The sequence below is a fragment of the Diabrotica virgifera genome, chromosome 4 (assembly GCF_917563875.1).
Source record: "Diabrotica virgifera virgifera chromosome 4, PGI_DIABVI_V3a".
NCBI classification, from domain to species: domain Eukaryota; kingdom Metazoa; phylum Arthropoda; class Insecta; order Coleoptera; family Chrysomelidae; genus Diabrotica; species Diabrotica virgifera.
In genome coordinates this window covers 14053373-14076116 of record NC_065446.1, presented here as the reverse complement: position 1 = coordinate 14076116, position 22744 = coordinate 14053373, and the positions used below count along the sequence as shown (strand labels likewise).

Below are 22744 nucleotides of genomic sequence, written 5' to 3'. Positions count from 1 at the left end.
TTATTTTTCATTTTCTCACACTCACTCTCTAGTCGCATCGCTACATCTTTGTCTAGGACAACGTTCTGACCTTCTACGTTCTGGTCCTTCCCAAACTCATTCTTTATAAGGGAATTGTCTTTACTACGGATCATATCTCCCACACATCTTGGCCTATTGGCTGTTATAATCCCACTAGATTTTCATTTCCCAACATACAGTCTAACCCACTGTTGTGTTTATGCTTTCATTCGTTTGTCAAAATATTCTGCGTGCAGATCCATACAGGGTGATTGATTAGTGGGGTAAAGCTCAGTAGATCCGCTATAGTAATAGATAACAATAAAAGTTTGAAGCGTCTAATGTCTTCTGATTGATGAGTAATGGTCGCTGGGTTTAATTAGTTAGGTAGTAGAGACAATGGACTGTTTAGATTTGTAGAGATAAGATATATATGAGCATTTAGTATAGCAAAAATGAATAAATGTGTGTGTTTGTACGCAAATGTGAAAAAGTTGACCTGGCTATATGTTCATAAATTGTATCTATGTTAGAGAAAATGTCGCACCTACCTTTAAAATGAATGTAGTTGGATCGCGTCTTCATTAGTGGACCCCATCTCCGCGTGGTCGACGCGTGGTGGACGGCCGCCCTTTTATCATCTAAAGCGATGTAGTTCGTTCAACTGGTAAATTCGTACTGATTTGAGTTTTGTCTTCCTTTTCCTTGGCAAGGTTCAGGACTCAGGTACCGCCCTTTAGGGGTAAAGAAAACTTAGAAGTCATAAAAGGCCGACACATGGGGTTCCTTGAAACACTTTCTAGCCTGATACATGTGCCAAGCAAACTTTTGTCAAAGTGAGTGCGTTTTCTCTTTCAACAAGAAAATATTTATGAACAGCCAGTGGTGTAGCAAAGAAGGATTTAACTATGAAATCTATTATATAAAATGAAGTTAAACTATGTATATATTTATTATAAGAAAACTAAGAGGGTATTGGCTATTACATAATTAAGTAGTCATATGCTTAACTATAAAAAACTAATAAACTAAAATACTAAAATACGTTGCATACTTTCCCAAACAAAGTTAATAACAAAAATTGTAGCCAACGTTAAGCTTCACATTACAAAATTAGCTAGAATTATACAGGGTCTTCGATAACAGAGTGGCAGACTAAACTTATGTTTTTTTAAATAGAACACCCTATATTTTATTTTATATTCGAAATCCTGTTAACTTTTCCATCACAAAAATATAAAGATTTGTTATGTTATACAGGGTTTTTACAAAGTTATACCCATTTTTATATGAAAATCGTAACAAGTTCAACTCCCTGTACAAATAAAAATAGGCACAACAGCAATGGTTTATTCTTGCCATATTTTTTATTTATTGTCAAAATTTTCAAAAATTATTGATATTGCTAATTTTCTTTATATCAGATAGAGGGTGAGTCAAAACGCAAGTACATTATTTTCTCAGTAATTTTAAATAGAAACCCCTGTATTTTATATCACTATTGGAAAACACCAGTACCATAATTTAATTTTTATATAAAATCCACGAGGAAAATAAACTTCCTGTAGCTGGCTGTATACCATAAATCACAAAAATTTTTAATTTTTATATAACATTCCATATGTCTAAATTTATTAATTTTCGAGATATTTTCATTTTTCATAGTAAATTATTTTAGGTGTCTAAATTTTTCCAACTTTTAAGTAAGCCATGCCTGAATTGACAATTGACGATTACTGATTTTCAATCCGGTAATCAATGTAACAACGTAGCAGATAAAGAAAGAAAAATAATGTACTAGTAATACATTTTACAAAAAAAAAATACAACCACAACATGCAAAATGTTTGAAACAATTAAAAACTACTTTTGTATGTAAATGTAAGAAATAAAGAAAGAAACATAATTTTTTAGAAAAAATTTTCACAAAAAACACACAAAGACAAAATACAACATTTTGTGAAGACAATTAAACACTACTTTTGTATGTAAATATAACAATCTAACAAATAAAAAACGAAAAATAATTCATCAGTAATACATACAAAAGAAAACATATTTGAAAAAATTAAAAGCTACTTTTAATAAAATATTTTTAATACTTAACCCGCCAGTGGTCGCTATATGAGATTTTCTCTCACGGTTTCAGAAAATTGCGCACAACTTTTTTTCTGGGAAATTATATGCGCTGTAGTTCCTTCTAGTCTCCTAACTATCCTCCCTCGACAATCTATTAGACTCGTCCGCTCAGAGAGTGACTCAGTTTACTTATATCACCATATTGTTGAGTCAGTGCGCTTCATGTGAGAGATTCTCTCATCGAGCGACCACCGGCGTCACCAACTATGTATAAAAATTAATTTTATTTTTCCCCTTAAAACCTAAAATAATATCCTTTTATGATGTAATAAAAGGCGCCGTTGATGTGGTAAATGATATGAAAATCCTATATTCTGTTTCACGGTTTAGTTGTAGATGGTCACTTACCATATATTTTTCAATGTTAAATATTGTAGGTATCAATAGTCACATTTTATATAAAGATAATAATAATAAAACAAAAGAATGTCGTGTTTTTTTAAAGCAAATGGCTTTATGGTTGATGAAACCTTATCTTTTTTGTAAAATTTTGTAAAGAAAGGCAAAAGTTGGATATGTGAGAGAAAATCTCACGCGCGACCACTCGCGTAACAACCTACCTAGCGACCAATGCCGGGTTAATTACATAAGGTGTTCAAAATTACCTCATAACATATTTATGCACGCCTAAAAACTATCATTGAACGAGCTACTTACACTGCAAAGCATTTGTAAATTAACACATCGAAATACACTTTGTATTCTATTTTTCATCTCATCCCTTGTTGTTGGAGGTATTTTATAAACTTCATTATTAACGCAACCCCAAAAAAATCAGTCCAGTTTATTAAATTCTGGTGATCTGGGTGGCCACGCTACTGGTCCATTGCAAAATGAAAATATCTCGAAAACTAATAAATTTAGACATAGAGAATGTTATCTAAAAATTTAAAGTACGGTAATGGTACTTTCCAATAATGATATAAAATACAGGGTGTTCCATTTAAAATTACTGAGAAAATAATGTACTTCCGTTTTGACTCACCCTGTATTTGATATAAAGAAAATTAGCAATATCAATCATTTTTGAAAATTTTGACAATAAATAAAAAATATGGCATCAATAAACCATTCCTGTTGTGCGTATTCTTATTTATACAGGGAGTTGAACTTGTTACGATTTTCATATAAAATTGGCTATAACTTTGTAAATACCCTGTATAACATAACAAACCTTTATATTTTTGTGATGGAGAAGTTAACAGAATTTCGAATATAAAATAAAATATAGGTTGTCCCATTTAGTCTGCCACTGTGTTACCGAACACCCTCTAACATTCTAACTAATTTTATAATACGAAGCTTAAAGTTAGCTACAATTTTTGTTAGTATCTCTTATTGCTATCTATTACTATAGCGGATCTACTGAGCTTTACCCCAATAATCAATCACCCTGTACATACTACTCGAAGGATTTCACGTTTCCATATCAGCAAAATGTTTACTTCATGTTTTGCTAGCGTCCACGTTTCGTCTGATAAGCGACTGCTGGTCGCATTATGGTTTTGAATACCTTGACTATTGCATCTAAAGGCGGCACACATAGTGAAAGCGGTTTCCGCTAGCGGGCAAACCGCGCGGTTCTCGCGCGCGGGTATGGTAACACAGTGAAGACGGTTAAAAGCGAGAGAGATCGTTCAAATCTGGCAGTTGCGTCTACTACTTGTAGCGAAATGTCGTCTTCCGATGACGATATAATTGCTTTAGATTCTGTTTTGACTAAACTGAAAAGAAAGAGAGCTGATGTACATCCTATTAATCGAGAAAGATTAATTTATGAAGAATATCATCATCTATTTCAAAAATTAAAAGATAATGAACGATTCTTCCAGTATATGAGAATGACTCAAGAGACTTTTAAATATATTTTGGAGAAAGTGGAGTATCGTTAAAAACAATATTAAACGCTCAACTTACAGTCAACCAACAGAATATCGAAAGAGTTGAGAATGTACATATCTGGGTACGAATTTAAATAGCGAATGGGACTACTCAGAAATTAAACAGCGAATAATAAAAACGAAAGCAGCATACTTTAGAATGAGACTCATTTTCAACAGTCGAGACATATCATTAAAAACAAAATACCGTCTGTTGAAATGCTATATATTCACAGTTCTGCTCTACGGAATGGAAGCTTGGACACTAACTTTTACATCTATGAATCGGCTCGAAGCTTTCGAAATGTGGTGTTATAGGAGCATCTTACGTATATCCTGCGTTGACCGAATTACTAACGTGGAATTCCTGCGTAGAATGGGGAAAGAATGTGAATTTCTCATAACCATCAAAACAAAAAAATTAGAATATCTAGGACATGTAATGAGAAATCAAAAACGTTACGGCCTTCTCCAACTGATTCTCCAAGGGAAGGTATGTAAATGGTAAAATTGGACCGGGAAGAAGACGCATTTCCTGGCTTCAAAATTTACAAAAGTGGTATAATGCCACTACCACTGAACTGTTCCGCGCTGCGGTAGACAAAGTCAAGATAGCCATGATGATCGCCAACATCCGGAACGGATAGGCACTTTAAGAAGAAGGAGTATCGTTTAATTAAAAACTGGTGTAATTTACATAAGCAGTCTATCCTTCCGGAAGAAAGGCTTGTTATAACATTGAGGTAAGTAGTTTTGTTGTAAATTTATTTTTCAAGTACTGATTTAGTTAATAGTTAATACTGGAATGGTTTTAGAAATACCTAAGTCACACAAAATTACGGTTTCAATAAGATTGACTTTATTACTTTTGTTTATTATAATGTACAATTATTTATAAAATTAATCCATGGAGAACTATTAATTCTTATTATAAAAGAGAGAATAAACTAAATTATCATTGCAGTAAACATTAAAACCGCGCGGAAAAAACTAAATTCTCATTCTAGCAAAAGCGGTCAGGCGGGTTGAGGCGGTTGGACCGCGCGGACCTGCTTTGACTATGTTCGTGTACATTTAAAGACGTGCATTCTTTTTGAAAACGTTTAAAAGCGGGTCCCGCTAGCGTTGTCCGCTAGCGGAAACCGCCTCCACTGTGTGCGCCGACTAATGAGAAACGTGAGACGAAGTTTTGACCTCATTAAATAATTCCGTAACATATTCTAATACTAAACAATTGTGACAGCTGATCTTCCTCTTTCAGAATTTACACAAAATACACAGAAAGCATTTTTGATGTTTTCTTTCCTATTCTCTAACTTGTGCAAAAGAGGTACTTACATAAATACACACACCCAACCTTATATTATGGAATCATCTGATATTTCTTATTATTTCGTGCGAATTAAAAAAAACGAACACACAAAACGCCAAACAAAATTTATTTTAAAGCAATTTAATAACAAATACGTAGCAATTAAATAAAACAATAAAGTATTTAACAAACAAATTAAAACTAGTTGTTTTAAAGTCAATAAAATAAAAAATTTCAATGTAAAATCAATAATGTTTAAATTGTTTTTATTTATTTTTTTTAAATTTTTTTGGTAGTCAGTGTCCGTCGGTCTAAATCGCAAATTGCCTAAGTCACAAATTGAAAATTTTACAGGAGAGACAAAAAGTGTGGAGTTTGCCTATGTCTTATGAGTAAAATAACTTTCGTTTAGCGAAATTGCCGCGAAATAAAATAATAATTGCTCTTGTGGGAATTGTCAGGCGGTAGCTTTTACCGTCTACTACTAGATGAAACCAAAAAACAATTTTCGCAAAAAATGGACTTAGGCAATTTGCGATTTAGACCGACGTTATCACCTCTAGTCCTGTGCCTGTGCAAGCTTCAGTTTGTGTGGCACGCTCCTAATAAAATTTCAACATTTTGTTATGGTAGGTTGATCCATTCTTCAAAAGTAGCGTATACTAGCCGTGTGGTGATTTGTGGATTATCCCGGTGAGCTCTAATTTTTCTTTTAAGCATATCCCACAAATACTCTATAGGGTTAAGCTCGGGTGAGAAAGCAGTCCACCCCAAACAAGGGATGCCTTCTGCTTCAATGATGTCTCTAGTCACTCTAATGGTATGTGGAGGTACATTATCATATTATATGAAAATTAAATTTTCTCCTGTTGCATCTCTCCAGCGCCTAACTAAATAGTCCAGAAAGCCACTGCGCATCCGCTAGGAAAAATATTCTAATTCGGATTCTTTGCACAATCTTACTCAAAAAGGACTCCTTTTAACAAATTTGCATGTTGCCAGGACCAAAAAGTGGTCAAAAATTTTTTAAACGTTTTTTTTTGTTTTTTCCTAAAATTATTTTTTTTTGCACGGAAAAAAGCTTTTTTAGGTTTTTTGGATCATTCCAAAGAGAAAAGCTCTTTAGTGACTTTTCTCTAAAAATGATAGTTTTTGACATATAAGCGATTAAAAATTGAAAAATTGCGAAATCGGCCATTTTTAACCCTCAAAAACTATGTGAAAAGCTGAAAATTTGAATGTTGCCAAGGTAGGTAGATATTCTTTAAACATCAATTGATGAAATCCCGAAGAGTTTTTTGCAATACAATATTTAAAACTCCTTTGTTTTTAATTGCTAATCAAGCGTGCACGACACTATTTTCCACCGACAAAATATGGTGCAAATGAAAGGAGTAAATTCGTTATTTCGTAAACCGCCGACTTTAAGGAAAAATCCCGAAACAGGTCGATTTTTATTTTTAAGTTATGATATTGTGGCATATATGTTATACTAGTGACGTCATCCATCTGGACGTGATGACGTAATCGATGATTTTTTAAATGAGAATAGGGGTTGTGTTCTAGCTCATTTAAAAGGTTCTTCAATTGTGTATTCAGTAATATAAACATTTACATCATTATTTATACAGGATGTCCAAAAATTTTTAATAAATTAAATTATTTGACAAAAAAAGAAGTAGAAGGACACCCTGTATAAAAAATTATGTAAACGTTTACATTACTTGATAGAGAATTGAAGCACCTTTCAAACGAGCTACCACACGACCCATATTCTCATTTAAAAAAATCATCGATTACGTCAGCACGCCCAGACGGATGACGTCACTAGTATACCATATATGCCACAATATCATAACTTAAAAATAAAAATCGACCTGTTTCGGGATTTTTCCTTAAAGTCGTCGATTTTCGAAATAACGAATTTATTCCTTTCATTTGCACCATACTGTCGGTGGAAAATAGTGTCGCGCACGCTTGATTCGCAATTAAAAAACAAAGGAGTTTTGAATAGTGTATTGCAAAAAAACTCTTCGGGATTTCATCTACCGATGTTTAAAGAATATCTACCTGCCTTGGCAACATTCAAATTTTCAGTTTTTCACACAGTCTTTGAGGGTTAAAAATGGCCGATTTCGCAATTTTTCAATTTTTAATCGCTTATATGTCAAAAACTATCATTTTTAGAAAAAGTCACTAAAGACCTTTTCTCTTTGGAAATATCCAAAAAACCTAAAAAAACTTTTTTCCATGCAATAAAAATAATTTTAGGAAAAAAACAAAAAAAAAACCTTTAAAAAATTTTTGACCACCTTTTGGTCCTGGCAACATGGAAATTTGTTAAAAGGAGTCCTTTTTGAGTAAGATTGTGCAAAAAATCAGAATTAGAATATTTTTCCTAGCGGATGCGCAGTGGCTTTCTGGACTAAAAGGTTACCAACATACCTGTAAGCACTTAAAGTTGATTGGATGAAAATTAAAGGAGTGTTTTACGGATCGCAATTCCTCTCCAGAACATTACACTTCCCCTTGTATATTTGTGAACAGATTTGACAGTTTTCGTTTTTGCTTGTCTTCTTCGTACACGATTTCGTGGGTCATCTGATTTTACACCAATCCTGACTTCTTCTGAAATAGCACAATTTGCCAATTTGCAATGTTCCAGTTTTGGTGGTGAAGACATCAATTTAGGCGACCAATCTTGTGCTGCCTGGAAATCTCTGGCACGAACTCTTCTTCTTATCGTTTCAACTAAAAAATTTACACCTGTAGCTTCCAAAAATTGCCTTTTGAGCTGCAGGTGAGAAATGGTTGGGTGTTTTCCAGCTGATTGGACAAGTAAACGATCGTGGCTAGCCGTATTATTTTTGGCGACTTTCCCTTGCTTTTATTCTTTTTTGACGGACAGTGTGTCAAATGTATAAGCAAGTGTTGGGACACTATATATGTATTTTGCAAAGTAGAATAGGGAAAATGCAACGTCTATAGACGTTGTGTCACATTACATCAATGGAAATTAGACGTCTATAGACGTTCTGTCAGTCAACGTGTTACGCTTTCCTAGTTCCTGTTACCTAGCATAGGTTTTGGACAGAACGCCCTGTGTTACGTATAGCTCTACAGCTATGTACCTCTGAGAACATTACTTTCTCCACAAGACCAATATCTTTCTCAGTTGTAAGTTCTATAACCCCACATCCGGCATATTTTCGTTTTGGGCGCAAAAGTTAGTTTATTTATTTTCGCTTAATTTGCAACTTAAGGAAATAACCTGTACCGTACCGAGCTGTACCGGGTGTCCCAATAAGGATGGCTCTCGGCCATATCTCAGGAACCGTTTATAGTAGAGCTTTGAAATAAACAATTTTATAACAAAAGTTGCCTCAGGAAAAGCCTGGAAATTATTTTCATAATTGTGGGACCACCGCTAGAGGGCGTAATTGAATATCAAAAATTAAAAAATCTAAATTTTACAAAATTTTACTAACGAAGGGGCACAGGAAATCCGATCGTCGTATTCTTCATAAAATTCTACGCATATTTTATTTGACAAGTTTAGGTCTAACTTTGAAAATAAGAGGTGGGGGTGGGTGGGAACCTTGTTATGAAATACTGGCTGTGAGTCCGGTTCTGCTTAATCAAATTTTACAAACTTGGTCTTGTTGAAGACAGATCTTTTTCGTCAATGTAAAAGTTATGTTTTCGAACCAACTTACTGAGTAATATGCCAGCTAGAAGGCGTTAATTAATTTTTTTCAGAAATCTAGTGTTCCTTGGAAAATATTAAATACAAACATGCATTTTTATTACCATATTACAAAATTAGACAAAACTAGCAACAGAATAGCGAAAACCGCATGTTAATACCTTTTTTCTATCTCGAGATATCTTACAAAACGTGTAAATTTAAAAACATAACTGTTACTGTCACCGGTAAATGAAATTCATTAAAAGTAGTGTGCTATGGAACCAATAAAGAAACATTTTCCAGCTGTCAACGTATTGTTGTGATCTTGATTATTGATATGAGATGATAATTTTATATGTCATTTAATTTAATCAATGCATTACTAATAATCTAATTAATTTACCAGATCACATATCAATATGTTTTTAATCTCAGGGCTATTTATAAAATTAATTACTTACATACGTGGCTTCTAAGTATTTCTTAATGGTTCCTAATCGGGATAGGAAAGAAAAGAGTAAAATAATAACACATATGGGTTACAATTGTAATCAAAATATTGTTTATTTTATTTAACCCTGCTGTCCCGTTCGAGTCAACTACACAAATGTACTGTTCGGGTCAATATGACCCAACTATGGTTTACGCTCCTTAATCGAAATAAAATAAGCTAATGGTGATAAATAAAACTTTATTAACAAGAAATTATGGTTAATAAACCAAAATTATGTTGTTAATGTAAATTAAACCTAATTAACAAAAACAAAAGGCATTTTTTTCTTTCAAAAAAGCCTAGTAACAAATATCTACAAAAATTTAATTCAGTTTACAACTGAGACAGTAATAAAAAGAATGGATTTCACAAATATGTTTGTGATATAATACAACATAATAATTAGTCTTGTTATCGTTTTTACGGCAAGTTTACAGCGTGTTCGTTTAGCAGGCGGAGTTAGATTTAATAGACGGTTCACTAGCATTTCCATCTTGTCTACTTGTTCCTGCTCGTGTCCTTTTTACCAGTTCGTAAGAGCCTTGAATTATTGGTATATTTTTTCTGGAAATGATGACTATTCATTAGTTTTTTTCCAATTCCTCAAGAAAAATTCGCCGTTTTCCCAATTGATTGGTATTCCATTGGATATTTATTGATGCCCATAACACGAACGCGTTGTAGGCAGAAATGTCCAGTAGATTATAAAAAACAATCATTGGCCAGCGATTTATCTCTTCTCACATGTATACGTGCCCACAAGCTAATCTAGAGTATCCACTGCTTCCTTATTGGAATTGTAATCTAAAATAATTTGGGACTTTTTCATTTGATGAAAGTGATGCATGATGCATCGATTCATGATGCAAAGTACTCATAAGAACAACATTTTTATTATTTTTGGGAATATTGTCAAATCTTGCATGAAGCAAAAAAGACGAGCTATGAACTTCTTTATTCGCGATTTTTGCTGAAAGCTCCGGTTTATTTTACTTATAATCCCCGGCATTATATCTACTTTGTTTTAGAAGAAATTGTCCTAAATTTTACGATGTAAAAAAGTTATTATAAACGTAATATTGTGGCATTCCAAATCACTACTCAAGTCACACATCACTAAAGACTGGATTATATGCAAAATGCATATGCATATATATGCTGCATATTTCTCATGTTTTTCATAAATGCATATGCCTTGCATATTTGGAGATTTAAGAGCATATAAATGCATATTTTGATGGGAATTTACTCTACCCCATTTAAAAATAAGGTATATATTAGTAACATCAACATCCATTAAAATAAAATGTGAAAGTAAATATTTTGCTGTTAAGCTCCTTTGTTGTTGTACCCATAAACATAATGGGCGTTATTTATAGCTGCAGGTATCATTATCCGGATATTTAAGATTTATAGACTTCTCAGAATTTACAAATTACCTAAGTAAATACCGATTATATTTTGAATAACATTACAAATATTACCTGTACTTTCTGCTGGTGTCGGCCAACTATGAATTATTCTGGGAAAACCAACCAAAACGAAATTTTAAGCATTTTAAGGGTAGGATAGATTATTTTATTTTATGAATGGTTAGTCTTAAATCAATCGCCGATTATTCAACTTTTGTGATTGCAAGTTATTGACTATACTGTGTAAAAAAATCATTTTATTATTATTGTGAAAATGCCTAAAGTAGCAAGGGAAAAATCAAGTCTTCTCAGAAGTTGGATTGGAAGTAACAATCATCTAAAAGTTATCGACAGTGAAAGTATGTTTTGCACCATTTGTGATAAAAAGGTAAGTTCTCCACTTCAATAGATTTTTAAACTTATCAAACTTCTTTGCACATCTATGTGTCTGTCTATTCTAAAATGACAAACCGTCCCATTTCTTCAAAAACTGTTTTTTAAAGTTCGCAACGGTTTGGCTTATACAGAGCGAGGTGTTGAGAGTGGCCCACCCTGTATACTACGGTACACTGACTGTACTTTATTGTTTGACGATTTCAATTTCACTTTGAGAAATAAAAAAAAATTGGGGGAGGTTTAAAAAGTTTGATCATTTTAATGTAGGTATCTATTTACGAAAACATCTAAAACATCATTATCATTATATTCCAGATTCCATGTCAAAAGAAATTCCAAGTAGTTCAACACATAAAAACTTCACTTCACCAAACTAAGCTATCAAAAAATGATAATAAACCTCGCCAGCAGATTCTACAGAACAGTTTGCAGATTCAGAATACGTCAGTTGGGCAAGAAACCTTTGCAAAGGATTTATGCCATTTTTTTTTGAACTGCAATATCCCTCTGCACAAGTTAGAACATAAATCGTGTCAAAACTTTTTAAAAACTTATTGCAAGATTAAAGATAAACCAGCTCAAATACCAAGTTCTTCAACTCTTCGGAAAAAATATGTCAGTGCATGTTACAAAGATGTGATGACGAGTATTAAAAATCAGTTAAAAGCCGAATATCTTTGGATTTCCGTCGACGAAACAACGGATACAAAGGGTCGACAAATTGCGAATCTAATTGTTGGAGTTCTTAACGACTCTGGCGATTTTAAAAACTCATACTTAATTAGTGTAAAATGTTTGGAAAAAACAAACTATGCTACAATAGCTAGATTTGTTAACGAATCCCTAACAAATTTTTTTTTACCTGATCAAGTACCATTTGAAAAAATATTATTAATGCTTAGTGATGCCGCCTCATATATGATGAAAGCTGCATCCAATCTTAAAATCTTTTTCCCTAATTTAATTCACTGTACATGTTTGGCGCACGGCCTAAACAGAGTTGCAGAGAAAGTTAGAATTGAATTTCCCAATGTAAACACCTTAATAAATAATGTAAAAAAAGTATTTCTGAAAGCACCACTACGTGTACAGGTATATAGGGAGATGCTTCCCGATATTCCTTTACCACCAGAACCAGTATTAACCAGATGGGGAACTTGGCTTAAAAGTGCTATATTTTTATCTGAACACTACGACGACATCAAAAGCGTTATTTCAAGTTTTGATCCGACTTGTACCGCTATTGATAACTGTCAAAATATTTTTAAAGAAAAGTCTATTAAAAATCAATTGTTGTATATAAAATCGAATTTCGATATCATTGAAAGTTCAATTACAAAATTAGAGGCTCAAAATTTATGTCTTCACAATAGTATGTCTATTGTTGATTCGGTTAAACAGAAAATAACAAATCTGAATGGGGAAATTGGAGTAAAAATTAAAGATAAACTTGATGACGTTTTAAACAAAAATGAGGGTTTCACTTTATTGCGTTCAATAAATAATATAATCAATTTTGGAAACTTCGATGAAAATATTAATATGGATCCGTCTCTAATAGCAAAGTTTAAATATGCCCCAATTACATCTTGTGACGTTGAGAGATCTTTTTCTGCCTATAAACAAATATTAACAGATAGAAGACATAATATTAGTTTAGAAAATATGAATCAATATATGATTATTTATTGTAACAATAAAAATATGTAAATTTGTTTTATTGTACTCTTTTTATAATATTAGTTTAGAAAATATGAATCAATATTGTAACAATAAAAATATGTACATTTATTTTATTGTACTCTTATTTATCTTGTGGTCAAAATAAAATATTTTGCCGTTTTATTTGTCACAAAACCTGAAGTTAAAAAAATATATTAAGAAATAATAATACAATTTGGTTTAAATTCAAACCTATTTATTTATTTTTATTATTTTTTATTTATTTATGTATTTAACGTAAACCATAAAATTATTCATATAAAAATAAGTGCATATATAAATGCATATTTGCATGTTAATTGTGCATATTCAGCTTGTTTTAAAATGCATATTGCATGCATATTTTAGACATTTTTTAGTGCATATTTTCCAGTCTCTACACATCACACGCATTTCTGTATAGATCTGCAATTTTAGAGCATAAGAAGTTTTACTGTTCATAATTACATAAACCCCAAAGTTTTGTGCCATATTTCGCTGGCTTGCTGGAATGTACCATTTGAAGGGAGAGCGACCTCTAAAGTCAACTAGTTGCTTATCGCCGGTAACATTTTCATCAGGGTTAAAATTTCTTTTTACATTTTCTACCCATGTTTCATAAATTTCACGTATTGCCGCAAGTTTATCAAAACGTCTTCTATCCTGTCTAGTAGTTTTGTTATCAAAACGTATTACATACTTGCAAACTTTTTGTAAATATATCAAGCGACATTGTTGATCGAAATATGGTACGACCCGTTTCTTCATTCCATAAACTTTTAGTTGATTCACCATGGGACTTATAAACTCGAGCTAAAAATAAAAGACCAATGTATGTTTGGAAACTAACTTTATTAATGTCTTTCCAGTTGGTCATATTTATAATTTGGTTTGCAACATCGTCCAGCTATACTACAGTTTATTTTACAAGTTTTAGCTTGCAGAAACCTGTTTTTATTTACAGACGTATCCGGCTGACAAACACACAGGTACTGCTAATTTAGAATACTGCCAACTAAACACACATACACAGGTAATTTTTAACGGTTTAAATACGCGGGTCACATTGACCCGAACGTACCCTAGGTAACAATTTCATTTTTATCAAAAAAATCAGGAAGTTGAATGTTTATCTCATATGCAATTGAAAGACCTCATATTAGGTAATAAAGTCACGAAACACCAAATCGTTACGCCGCGTAATAATTTGAAAAATAAGAAATAAATTATTTTTTGGGTCAAATAGACCCGAACAGGACAGCAGGGTTAAATGGCAATCACTGCTTAATATTGGCTATATCTTATTATTCTTAAACATAATATTTACACATGGGAATCTTATTTCCTTTTGATTTCCAATTGAAAGTTTTTATTAACATTTAACTATTATGATTTATTAGCAACAATTCTATTTAAGTTTGATGAAGCTTTTCTGATATTATTGATTATGTTTCTTCTATTTTAAATGTGGTATTTACTACGAAAAACCCATACATTCATGTCCAAACAAATGAGACTGACCTTTTTCTGGTGCACTGAGAATGTCTTCACACAAGACCCGTTTCCTGCTATCCTTGGCTGCAATCAAAACCTCGTCCTGGCTTCCAGTAATGTTCTCCTCTGAAACTAGCTCGTATAGCTCTCGTTTCCTGCTTCTGTCGTGATGCTGTCTTCTACCTTTTTCGAAACTGCAATCAGCTACCGGGAACTCTTGGCTCAAGGAGGTTCTTTTACTCTCAACCTGGCCTACCTCTCGTTCTACGATAGATACTCCACACTCACGGAACTACACCGGCTTTCTCACTCTCCGTACACTACCGTCTACTACTCGACTTCACTTCTCGACAGCTCAAAACATTCTGATCTCTCTTTTTGTCATTCATTCCCCTACTTTCTAAATATCCCTTCCAGATTCACAAATCAAAATTCCACCACCAACTCTCATTCGCAGTATTCCTCAAAACCAATTTTTAAACTTTCTAAATATGCTTAATGGATTTCAAAGAAAATAGTTAATTCCCATTCTAAAATTACTTTCTACTATATACAAATTTTAATGACCTACTCTCTATTTCCACTTAGTCTTATTTAATCACTTCTTAAAATTAAATATAACAATTTGTTGTATACAGGTTGTTCTAAATTTATATGCCCGTGGTTGAGAAAATTGAAAATATTTTATATTAAATTGAATTTTGTCTATAATTATCAAATTTTAATTTTCATATCAAATAGAAATATAACAAATCCCCGCCTTGTATTCGATAAAATTTATCTGCATTTTTAAATAAATTTTCTCGAGGCAAAACCAACTCCCTGTATATTTCCTTACTTTAATCTACGTCTTATATCCTAACTTACTATCTACTTCATGTAATTCTGTCTTTCTATTCGTGATATTTGTATACATCGTGAATATTATAAATTCCTCGGATCTTTTCCGAGTTCCTATGCCTCAACTCATAACTATTTATCCCATTTTCATTATTCACGATATACGGGCCTTCGAAAACAGGCATCAACTTTGCGCAAATGCCCCCAGGAAGATTTGATACTCGTAATGCCCTCACGAGTACTTTTTCACCCTTTTGGAAAGTCACTGGTCTTCTTTTTCTATTTTGTTCCTGTCTTTGGATATATTTTTCGTTGCTTCGCCGTAATCTTCTCTGTACGGTTTCAATCACCTGTTGATATTCTTTTGGCTCTTGGTCTTCCCATGGCCTTATCGGCAGTACACCCTTCATGATGTATTCTGGGGTCTCTTTTGTTACTGTGCTCGGAATTGTATTTAGATACCTTTCTATTTCCGCCATTTTCCTGTCCCAGTGGCGATGTTGACCATCTGTTGCAATGCGAAGAAATTTCGTCACTTCCTGTATGAATCGTTCCGAAGGATTACTCTGTGGATGCCTGATGCTGACAAAATTTGTCTCTATTCCTCGTTCTCGAAGTTGTCCCTTGAAACGATCATTTCGGAAATACGTTGCATTGTCCAGTAGAATCTTTTTTGGTGTTCCTACTATGGCTATAAAATTGTCGATTTTTCTTAATATTTCTTCCCCCTTTGTGGTGCGGCAACTATATAATTTTACGTATTTTGAAAACACATCCACCATTACCAGAATATGTTTGTTCCTTTTAGTGGTCATAATTAGATCGCTTAACATATCTATTGCTACAATGTCTAGTGTGTTTCGGGCTTCAATATTTTTGGCAACATTTTCGTTTTTGAAATTCCGACTCTTATATTTTTGACATACATCGCACTTCTGGGTAATTTCCTTTGCTATGCGGTAATCCTGTCGGCTGATGTAATTTTCCCTAAAAACGAGCCAAACTTTCCTGCTACCGATATGCCCATTGTCCTCATGTAATTTCTTTATTATCTTTTCGGCCAATGTCTGTGTCACTAAATATAATTCCACTCCGTCTATTCTCTTAAAATATATGTCATTTTCTACTTCCGCTCTTCTTTTCTCTCTTTCCTCTAGGTCTTCTTGGTTTGTCCTTATCTCATTTAACGAATATATCCCTTCTTCTTGTATTAATCTATTTAGTCCCACCTGTAGAGTAATTGCTTCCTTTTTTCCCGTGTCCTCATCCCGTGTTAGAGCGTCGGCTATTATGTTGTCTTTTCCTTTTATATATCGGAACTCAAAATCATACTCCTGTAATAATAGAATGCCTCTATGTATTCTATTATTTACTAATCTATTCTTCATGATATGTACTAAAGCTGCATGGTCTGTTTCGATTGTGAATTTTGCTCCCAATAAGTAAAACCTCAATTTGTTTACGCAATATAGTACACTGGCAAACTCCAATTCTGTAACACTATATTTTCTCTCATGTGTTTTAGTCACTCGCGATATAAAACATATCGGCACTTCTTGGTCGTTTTGTATTTGAGACAGAACTCCTGCAAATTTTTGTATGGACGCATCAGTTCGGAGTATAAAAGGTAAATTGTAAATGGGGTGGTATATTTTCGTTCCTTTTGCGAATTCTCGTTTTAATGTTTCGAAAGCTTCCTCCTGTTCTTCTTTCCAATTCCATTTTATTCCTTTTTTAAGCAACTTTATCAGAGGGATTTCCTTTTGGCTCAAATCGGGAATCAGTTTTTCAAAAAAAAATTAATCGTGCCAAGAAAACCTCTCAATGTTTTCAAATTCGTTGGTCTTGGGTATTCATCTATGAGCTTGACTCTGTCTTCGGATAATCTTACTGTTTTGGTGTCCAATTGAAAACCCAAATAAATGACTTCTTTTTGAAAAAATTGACATTTTTCAATGTTTAATTTCAATCCCGCTGTGTCCAATTCTTGCAGAATTATTTCTATGTGTTTCAGATGACTCTGAGTATCTTGTGAAAAAATTAATAAATCATCGATATAATGAACTATGAAATCTTCGTGGCGATTCAAAATGGTATGTAGAGCTCGGACGAGTGCAGCACAAGCACTCTGCAATCCAAACGGCACTACCTTAAACCGGTAGACAATACCATCAATAGAAAAAGCGGTGTAGTTTCTACACTTTTCAGCTAACGGTATCAACCAAAAACTGTGTTTTAAGTCAATTTTCGAAAATATGTGTGACCCGGTGATTCTTCCAAAAATGGCCTCGATGTTTAGAGGTGATTCATATTGTGATACAGTGTGCTGGTTGATATTCCTGGCATCTAAACATAATCTCAATTCTCCACTGCTTTTCTTTACTATCACAATCGGGTTAACATACGGTGAATCACATCTTTCGATGATTTGATCTTCCAACATTTTATTTATTTCTTCTTTCACCTCTTGTCGATACTTGTATGGAATCGGGTAAGTCTTTGATCGAAAATTTCCCAAGTTTTTCACCTCAAATGAATGTTCGTACTTTTTAGCCACTCTGTTTTCCTCATTGATCAAATTTTCGTAGTTTCTTAACATCAACCGCAATTCTTTTTCTTTCCCTTCTCCACATATCAATTTTCTGTCTTTTTTCTCAGATTCTTCACACATGTTTACCGTGCATTCTGCATCCTCGTTTGCATATACCTCCTCTTCAAATACCACTGTTTCAATCATATTCTTTTCACTTTCATTTTTTTGCTTTATTTCTTCTTCTCCTGAGCCCGTCTCTTCTTTTGAGGAATCCCAGGTTTCCTTTGTTTCTGATACTCTCAAATTTTCTTCTTCTGGGCTCAACTCTTCTTTTGAGGAGCCACAGGTTTCATTTTCTTTTATCTTTTTCTGACCTTTTCTCCTTTTTCTTCTTTGTCCTTGCTTCGCTGCCAAATTCATTTCCACTGTTTGTTCTTTACCTGATTCGTCCGTATTTTGTTTCTCATGTTCCTTGTCCTGTTCTTTTTCTTTTTCTTCTGTTAGTTTCATCTTATTATTTTTAAAATCTATCACTACATGTTTTTCTGCCAATTCGTCCACTCCTACTATCATGTCATGTGACATGTTTGGCATTATTACACATTGTAGTGCATACATATTCTTGCCCAGTCGTACCATTACTCGTATGCCTTCATTTATCGTTGCCAATGTCCGTTTGTTTGCGCCCACTAAATTTACCCTAGGTATTTTATAAATTAAATTTGTTAAGTTAACTTCTTCTATTAGTTTTCTGTTGACCAATGTTATTTCAGATCCAGTGTCTATCATAATTTTAATTGGTTTCTCGTTGATAAATCCATCCACAAATTTTAAATTAATTCCATTTTTCTTTTCGTTGTTTCCTGCCAATTTAATAAACTCCTTGGGGTGACAAAAGATTCCTGTTTGATTTTTGGTTTTTAGTGAGCGCCGTCGTGAAAAGACGCCGGTTGCTCATCGTTGTTTATATTTTCGTCATAATGTCTCTCTCCGTCATATTCATCTGTCTGGGTATTATTTACTTCTCTTCTATTTTCTCTTGGTCTGTCGGATCTGTTTCGGTTTTCTCGATATCCCTGTTCATTTTGTCTACCATTATTTCTGTTTTCTTGATTTGAGCGTGTGGTGTTTCTATTCTGGTATTCTCGATTTCTGTCCTCATTCCATTGCCTATTTCTTTGTTCATAATTTCCTCTTCCGTTGTCTCTATTTTCGTTTTCCCTTCTGGGATTAAAATCTCGTCTTGTATAGTCCCTCCTATTTTGATTTCTATCTCTGTAATCTTGTGTTTCTCGGGGCCTGTAATCTTCTCGCGACCTTCTTGATTTTCTTTCTCTTAGACGTGATTCTCTTATTTGTAGGAATTGGCATAAACTATCTATGTCTTTGTAATTTTGCAATGTGATATGGTCTTCCAGCGTTTCCTCGAAATGTCTTGCAATCAGTTCGACTAATTGTTCCGATGAGTAATTATATTGTAAATGTTTTGCATTATTGTAAATTTGCAAAGCATATGTCCTTTCTGATACACCCATCCTATCATTGTATTTCCCATTTTGCAATTCCTTGTTAATTTCCAATTGTTGGTCTTTTCCCCAGAAATAATTCAAAAATTTTTGTTCAAATTGTTGCCAATTGCCGAATTCTTCTTCTTTACTATCGAATCATAGGCTTGCTTCATATTTGAGATGGTTTCTGATAGTTTCTTTTGCTGTTTCGAAATTTCCGATGTGCTGTATTTTCTTTTTCAGGCTATTTATGAACGGCACTGGGTGTAATCTTCTTACGTCCCCGCCAAACCTTATCTTCACGTCATCTGTGCTATGTATAACCATTTCTCTTCTTTCTCCGACATTTTGTTGAGTATTGATTTCCGCAATCTTTCTTTCCACTTCTTCTATGTCTGCTTGAATAGCGTTTTGCAACTTGTTTTCCAAACTTTCCATTTCTTTTTTCTGGCAATTCGTTATCTCCTTTATTTTATTTTGGATTTTCATTTCTTGTTCTTTCATCTCGTTTTTCATTGTTGTCAAACATCCTTTTACTTCCTTTTCATACTTTCCTATGCGTTCCTCCATTTTCTTGTTGTTCTCTTCTATTGCTTGTTTTGTTTCCTTCTGATTTTCTTGCATTATTCTTTTTGTTTCATCTAATACTTGTTTTGTTTCTCTTTGATTGTCATCCAGTTTTTGTTGTGTTTCATCCATTTTTTGTTGTGTTTCCTCCTGATTTTTATCCATTGTCCTTTTTGCTTCATCCATTGCTTGTTTTGTTTCTCTTTGATTGTCATCCAGCTTTTGTGACTGGAGTTGCATCAGTTGTAATAGTTTATCTATTCCTGATAATTCTTGCTGTTCTGATGCCATGATTGTCGTGTCTAAAATATCTTCTTGGTCTGAATGTTCTTTTTGTTTTTTGTTGTCCTTGCTTTGGCTTCTTGTCACAGACATTTGTTTTCAAGAAGTATTATCCCCGCCAAATATGAAATTTTACTAGTATGTTACCAAGACGACTTTTTTTTTACCCAAATATTATCAATTGTCAATAAATATATCAAATGTAAATATCGTAAAAATAAAATATTAAATCAGTTATGTAAAATTTGTACCTAAAGAGATCTAAAATTTTATGTTATCAAATGTAAGTATCTCACTTTTTACCACAGGCATATAAATTTTCAAATACCGGCTTTACTCTTTCTATCCTTCAAATTTGCCACTAGAAATACTTATCAATGCCCTCCACGTTGGACGACAGTTGTTGTGATCTTGATTATTGATATGAGATGATAATTTTATATGTCATTTAATTTAATCAATGCATTACTAATAATCTAATTAATTTACCAGATCACATATCAATATGTTTTTAATCTCAGGGCTATTTATAAAATTAATTACTTACATACGTGGCTTCTAAGTATTTCTTAATGGTTCCTAATCGGGATAGGAAAGAAAAGAGTAAAATAATAACACATATGGGTTACAATTGTAATCAAAATATTGTTTATTTTATTTAAATGGCAATCACTGCTTAATATTGGCTATATCTTATTATTCTTAAACATAATATTTACACATGGGAATCTTATTTCCTTTTGATTTCCAATTGAAAGTTTTTATTAACATTTAACTATTATGATTTATTAGCAACAATTCTATTTAAGTTTGATGAAGCTTTTCTGATATTATTGATTATGTTTCTTCTATTTTAAATGTGGTATTTACTACGAAAAACCCATACATTCATGTCCAAACAAATGAGACTGACCTTTTTCTGGTGCACTGAGAATGTCTTCACACAAGACCCGTTTCCTGCTATCCTTGGCTGCAATCAAAACCTCGTCCTGGCTTCCAGTAATGTTCTCCTCTGAAACTAGCTCGTATAGCTCTCGTTTCCTGCTTCTGTCGTGATGCTGTCTTCTACCTTTTTCGAAACTGCAATCAGCTACCGGGAACTCTTGGCTCAAGGAGGTTCTTTTACTCTCAACCTGGCCTACCTCTCGTTCTACGATAGATACTCCACACTCACGGAACTACACCGGCTTTCTCACTCTCCGTACACTACCGTCTACTACTCGACTTCACTTCTCGACAGCTCAAAACATTCTGATCTCTCTTTTTGTCATTCATTCCCCTACTTTCTAAATATCCCTTCCAGATTCACAAATCAAAATTCCACCACCAACTCTCATTCGCAGTATTCCTCAAAACCAATTTTTAAACTTTCTAAATATGCTTAATGGATTTCAAAGAAAATAGTTAATTCCCATTCTAAAATTACTTTCTACTATATACAAATTTTAATGACCTACTCTCTATTTCCACTTAGTCTTATTTAATCACTTCTTAAAATTAAATATAACAATTTGTTGTATACAGGTTGTTCTAAATTTATATGCCCGTGGTTGAGAAAATTGAAAATATTTTATATTAAATTGAATTTTGTCTATAATTATCAAATTTTAATTTTCATATCAAATAGAAATATAACAGTATATTAGGTCTTTTCAACGCTTCTCATTTGTTTCGAGCCTCGTTCATATCTCGTATATTAATATTATACACGGATTTTACGGCATTTGACAGAGACTCGAAACAAATGAGAAGCGTTGAAAAGCCCTATTACAAAGAAATAAAAACAACTTTTTAGTGATGACATAAACGTTAAAATTTTTGCCCATCATTGAGACAGCAGTCTCAATTTCTGCTCTCGATATGCTTTGAATGGCGTTTAGTATTCTCTGGATAATGTATTCTAGAGTAGTGTATGATGGGTAACAATTTGAATATTTAGGTCGTCACTAAGTAGTTCTTTTTGTTCTGTGTTATATTTAATTTTAATAGTATTGTTTCTCTTTATACTGTTGTTTTAATTAATTATATTTTTATACGTTGACATCTGGAAAATCTTATTTTGTTTTTTTCCACAGCACACTACTTTTCATTAACTTAGTTTACCGGTGATAGTAACAGTTATGTATAAAATTTACACGTTTCTCGAGATATCTTGAGATATAAAAAAGGTATCGACATGCGGTTTTCGCTATTCTATTGCTAATTTAATCTAATTTTATAAAGTATGACTAAAAATGCATACTTGTATTTAATATTTTCCAAAGAAAACTAGATTTCTGAAAAAAATTAAATAACGCCTCCCAGCTTTCTTATTACTTAATAGGATGGTTCAAAGTTATCACGCTTACATTGAAGAAAAAGATCTGTCTTCAACAAGACCCAGTTTTCAAAATTTGATTTAGCAGAACCGGACTTACAGCCATTTTTTCATAACAAGGTTCCCACTCACCCCCACCTCTTATTTGCAAAGGTAGAGTTAAACTTGTTAAATCAAATATG

At 33.1% G+C, this 22744-nt stretch overlaps 1 protein-coding gene across 1 annotated transcript in view; it reads left to right on the top strand.

Moving 5' to 3' along the window:
- Nucleotides 1-22744, top strand: part of LOC114339742 (nose resistant to fluoxetine protein 6-like) — a 148876-nt gene that overhangs the window by 53770 nt on the left and 72362 nt on the right. The window lies entirely within an intron of this gene.